Source organism: Triplophysa rosa, linkage group LG8 (assembly GCF_024868665.1).
Source record: "Triplophysa rosa linkage group LG8, Trosa_1v2, whole genome shotgun sequence".
Classification (NCBI taxonomy): Eukaryota; Metazoa; Chordata; class Actinopteri; order Cypriniformes; family Nemacheilidae; genus Triplophysa; species Triplophysa rosa.
The window spans coordinates 12,911,484-12,917,570 of record NC_079897.1 but is presented as its reverse complement, the minus strand read 5'-3'; positions in this window follow the sequence as shown (position 1 = coordinate 12,917,570).

Below are 6,087 nucleotides of genomic sequence, written 5' to 3'. Positions count from 1 at the left end.
TTGTTAATATTATATACTATAGTATATATATATATATATATATATACAGTATATAGATATATATAGTTTTATTTATGTAATAACCTCTGCATGCAAATGTGCAAACTTCGTATAAATATAATTTTCAATTATTACTATCATCCACAGATTCTATCATCTATGCTTGAAAATAATTAAAAAATATAAATGATGTTTCTAACTAGGGTCACCCAAGTGAATTTCAGCCATTTCCACTACATCATTTGTGAACATGCATTCTTTTTAGAGGATGTGTACTTATCGAAATTATTATGTGTATATGTCAGTGAATTACAGTTTTATTACATAACCAACACAGATTACTGGTATAAATAGCATTCAAACTATAACATATCTTTATCTTGTATAAAATAACAAGCTACAGACTAAATCAATTTACTACATGCTAAAATTCTGTCTTCACCTTTCATGATTCTGCCTCATCTTGTCATGTCTTTCTTGGTCTTGTGGCAGGATCATGGCAGAACCTCTTGTTTTGTGTGGGGAGAGGCATGTTATAGTTGGTTGACATAGCATGCGCTCTCTCCGTTCTCATCTTTTTCCCGAACTCTCATTTCCTCATTACTGATTGTTAATTATTTCATGCCCCGCACCTGTTCCCCTCTTGATTTGCTTCTCTTTATAATGTCCTTGTGTTTGCTGTCTTGTGCTGGTTTGTTTTGCTTGTATTTCGTGCATGACGTTTCATCAGCTCTTGCTCAGTGGATTATCCGGTCAAGTCTTTGTAAGTGTAGAGTTATAGTTCATGTCTTGTGTTGTTTTAGTTTTAGTCCAGTTTCAGTTAGTCTATATTTTGTCGCATTTGAGTTATCATTTCCCCTGTTATTGTTTTGCCCCCTCGTGGGTTTTATTTTGTGTTTTATCTGTAATAAAGTTCTTGTGTCCATCCTTCTGCCTGCACTTGGGTTCTGGCATCCCCTACCCCTTCCCTGACATTCACCACTGTATGCTGCAAATCCTTGACTGTATTAGCATGAATAAGATGTTAAATATGTTTGAAATCTTGCTGTAGCAATAGAATGAAACTTAACTTGTGGTGTGTGCTGTCACTGAACAGCTCTGAGCTGTAAGATTCTGTCTGCTGCAAACTGGACTGCTGGTGTTTCATTAGCCAACTCTGTTGAGATTACAGGTTGTTGACAGTTTTACAAATCACCACAATAAATATCATGTCAGACTTGCCAGTGTGAAGGAAAATATGAATGTGTGATGATGATGATTAATGTTTAAGTATGTTGCAGGTGTGTGTCTCTAGCGTGCAAAGTCAGACAAGAATAATTTACACACTCCCTCAGTTTCTCTCTGTTAGGGTTCTTAATTCACTAGTCTCCCTTGTTATTGAGATTGTTATGTGCATACTAACTCACTGACACGACATACACACAGTACACACAAACACACTCATACACAGCAAAATCACCAGTTGTAAAAAGGGTCAAAAAAGTGTGTATTATATATACTGTGAGTGTTAATTTGACCTTTTTTAACACTGGCGATTTTACTGTGTAGGTGATTGCTGTCCCAAATACACAGTAAACACACTGGCACACACAAACTCGCACGCACGCGTGCACACAAACAGGTCCAAATTAAGGTCCCCTAAATCAGCATAATTTCCCACCCTGACTCTGAATCCTACAGAAAAAGTGGCAATGACAGCAATGCACATCTTGACTGATGTACACATACATTGTAACACTGAAACCCATCAATAAAACACTCAGCACATAATACAGTACATGAATTTGTTACACACCTCAAATAATAGGATGCCTATGCAACTGTGTCACAGTCATCAGTCAATTTATAATAATTTGCCACCATTTGTTGTAAGTACAAACTAGCAGTCCAGACATCATCATCGGCTTGATCTATGTGGCTCAAAGTCAACGCATTAGATTATAGTGTAATCATGAAATACGGGTCAACTAAAACCATAACATTTCTGTCAAGTATCCACCAGAAAACAAATTTATTTGTAAACTTCTATGTGCTTTTGTGGTTTAGGCCTATAGACCACCTTGCAATATGTAAACACTGGTCCATGCAGCAGCACTTCCGGTCCTACAAATATAATTAAACCTTAAAGATATTACTTTAACATTTTGATGAGGTTATACATGTTTTGTTGTGTGACGAGGCGCAGGAAGTGGGGGACCTGCTGCCGACTGCCCTCGGTCAGACGAGCCACCGCCGGCCACCAGGAGGACCTTGCTGCCGTGCCCCTGGGTTTGAGGTGGGGTGGCTGCCTTCCGGGAGGGAGCGGAGGAGTCAGCCCCGCTTGCCATGGGCCGGAGCCTGCTGCCATCCGCCGCGGAGGGGAGGAGCAGGAAGCTGGGGACTTTCTGTCGGCTGCCCTCATCCAGAGGAGCCATCGCCGGCCGCCAGGGGGCGGAGGAGGAGCGAGGGAGCGTCCAGTACCACCGCATGGCACCGCGAGGAAGAGCCTCTCGGCTGGTTGAGGACCGAGCGACAGCGTGTCGGGGAACCGGACAAATTTTTTTTCTTCCTCTCTCCCCTCTCCGCCCCTGTCGCTCCTGGTGCTTCCGTCTCCGTTCTCTCGTCTCGTCGGTCCATACCCCCAGGCGCTGGGGCCATTGGGACTGGCCCCCGGGGGGGGAGTAGGCACAGTCCTGTGGGTACCCCCCGGCCTGTGAGGGACGATGGGGGTATGTGACGAGGGAGGCGTGACGAGAGCTGTGGGAGGAGCAAGCGGAGGAGATCGAAAGCATAAAAGGCCGAGCGGCAGGAGCATACGGCGAGAGAGGACCGGGCCCGGACAGTTAAGTTTTGTTTACGTTTGTGTGGCCGGCAGTCGTCTGTGAGGGGCTGCCAGCCTGTTTTTACTGCTGTTTATTGTTTATTTATTTTTGATTAAAGTGTTTAAATGTTCGCCGGTTCCCGCCTCCTTCCTTCCCGTTTATTGAGTTTATTACATGTTGTTTATATTCTGTTCAAACATTTGTGCAGTGTTAAAAAACTGAAACAGGAAGTTCTTCTGCACCAACGTTGGACCAGCGTTCCAAAGTGGTTTATACTGTTTTCATATTAAAGGGTCAATGACGTACAATGACCACTCATCATGTGGTGTAACCAATAATAGCAATAATTGTATAAAAAGTAAAATATCTCATTTCTGTGGCTGAAATATGAATCACTGATACAGTTTGTTTAAATGAAAGGTATTTTTTTAAACATTAATATCAGTTGTATGTTATTTTCAGGGAAAATAAGTCTGTTAACTATACATTCAAGAATTTAAGGCAACTCTAAAACAAAAAATATGAGATCATTACTTACAAAAACTCATAGAAATGCAAATAGTTTGTTTCTTAACACTTTAAATACCGAGAACTAAGGAAATTAATTCATTTTAAGATAAATCACAGTCGCAGTCAAGATTAAATGGCATTAAAATAAAACGTCTACACTAAAATAAAAATAAGATATTTCCTGTAGGAATTGTACTACCTGTGCATGTCGCATACCTGTGACTGAATATAAAAATTTGTTTTTATATTGCACCACACTAGGTGATGTTCGCACGTGTTTGTGCGAGACACAACAGCATGGAGCAATACGTCACTACAGCCAACAGCCACGTATGTGCCAGACTGCAGTAAAGATGCTCATATGCCGCTAAAACACAGCCAATTAAGCTAAAAATAAAAGAATTCAACAATTATTCATTTGCCTCTACTATCAATGAACAAAACACTTAAATCATTTCAGAATTTTAACTAAAATATTTCTAATGAAGATGAAAGCATCTTGTGTGTTTGCATTTCGAGTGGACAATTTAGTAGGCCTACGTAGGATTACACTTTCGTTGTTCGTCATTTTAAATCATTGGCGTATGCACTGCATGCACGTGTGTTTTAGCATGTGCATCCCAGCATTGTTGAATGTGTGCGTGTGCGCGCGCAGCTCGCGTGCGTGAGTAATGGAGCTCTTTGAATGAACACGGTGGGGGGTGGGGTGTTGGAGAGACAGACGACAGTCGGTCAGGACGAGTGAGTGAGCACATCATCCTCCAACGCTTTCTCCTCCAGACATAGACCAAAATCCCTTTACTTCATTGCCATAATAAAAATGCACGTTCTTCTAAATTATAAAAGGAAAAGGATTTTTTCAAGAAAATTGCAATTAAAAATATTTACACATAGGCCTATATAAATGTATGCATGTATTAGGAGGCTTTCTTTAAAAGTGTATGGTCACATGATGGTTTTAGATCAGATATATTATTGTAACAAGTTAAACATTAAAATCATTCTGACTTAAGTTAAGATAAAATACACTTTTCATATAGGCTATTAAACTGAGAGGTTATTAAAAATATCCCTTGTTGCAGGTGCAAAATTTCTGGTTTGTGTAAGAATTTCACAACGCTTCATCATTCCTGCACTCTAAAATAACATGAAGTCACCTTGTCCCTCCTTAAATGTCCTACACACATTTAAACACAAAAGACACACAGGCAATACATTCTACACTCGTCCTCTCGCGTTTGCCCCTGGTTTCTGTCCTCCAATGGAGAGGAAGAGGGCAGATGGAGGGAGGGGTGGAGAGGGGGGCAGAGGGAGGTGGTGTGGCAGTAGGACGGGGTTTGGGGGAGTATGGGCTGCTCTCTGCCTAAAAACTGCTTGGATACAAGGGGGGAGGGGTGTGTGTGAATCTGGGTGTCTACACATGGCTTTATTGCTGATTGGAGTTAGTAAATCATGAGTATTTTTTAACCATGATTAATTTAGATCAACGTAAATTATGCTGCAAAATTAAATTACAAAAGAATAAAAATGTAATAGTTTTATTAAAGACAGTGTTCTTTGTACCCTAAACCACCAGTTTAAGGTTTCATCATGTCTGCCTATTTTTTTGCATGTACACTGCTCTTTTTAGTGTGTGTGTGTGTTAGCCTCTGAAGTACCTGAACATATGTCACATGATGGACAAACTGGTGAAGGTGATTATTAATAAAACAGGAAAAAATCTGTCTCTTCTGTAGTTACCATGGTTACAGGGAAAGTTGTGCCAAAATTGAATCTGGCGGCTCAGCTGGGAGATCCAGATTTTATTTAAGTTCTGAATGAAATCTCCCTTTCACAAAAAAGAAAAAATGTCTGTATAATGCAATGAAGAGCGCAGTGTAAAAAGAATATATTCTTTAGCAGATTACTTCCCAGACTAAATCACCCTGAAGGCACTGGCACATGAAAACAAACACTCAGCTCATTTACTCCCACATACCTCCTTACGCAAATAAGCATGGAGAGCATCTGGGATGAGGTTAAATCCCACTCAATCCATGACAGATTAAAACAGTCAAATCTACCCATCACAGTCTTTCTCCAGTTCTCTCATAAAACCTCTCTCTAAAATGTAAATGTTCTAAATCTGCACCTCCTACAGAGCCACTGGGACCTCGGCGGAGTGCTGCTCCAAAGTAGCCTACTGCTTCAGTATAGAGTCATGTCTGACTACAGCAGCACTGCATCAATCAAAACATTATTAGAGTATATGTGACCCTGGAAAACAAAATGGGTAAATTCTCGAAATTGAGATTTATACATCACCTGAAAGCTGAAGAAATAATAAATAAAATCGGATGTATGGATAGGACAACATTTGACAATAATTGATAACTGTTTGAAATTCTGGAATCTGGGGGTGCAAAAAATCTAAATATTGAGAAAATCGCCTTTAAAGTTATCCAAACGAACTCCTTAGCATAGCATATTCTCACAAAAATAAAATTTTTATATACCGTATATACGGTAGGAAATTTACAAAACATCTTCATTGAATCATGATTCTTACTTAATATCCTTATGGTTTTTGGCATAAAAGAAAAATCGATAATTTTGACGCATACAGTGTAAAATGTTCCCGTGCTACTGAAGACTGGTTTTGTTGTCCAGGGTCACATTTATAATACACAGCAAGCGGACTTGAACACAGTAATACACACTCTGAACTTGACACACCGAACATGATTACACATGGGTTGAGGATCAAAGATCAATTCCAATTCTGGAATCGGATACT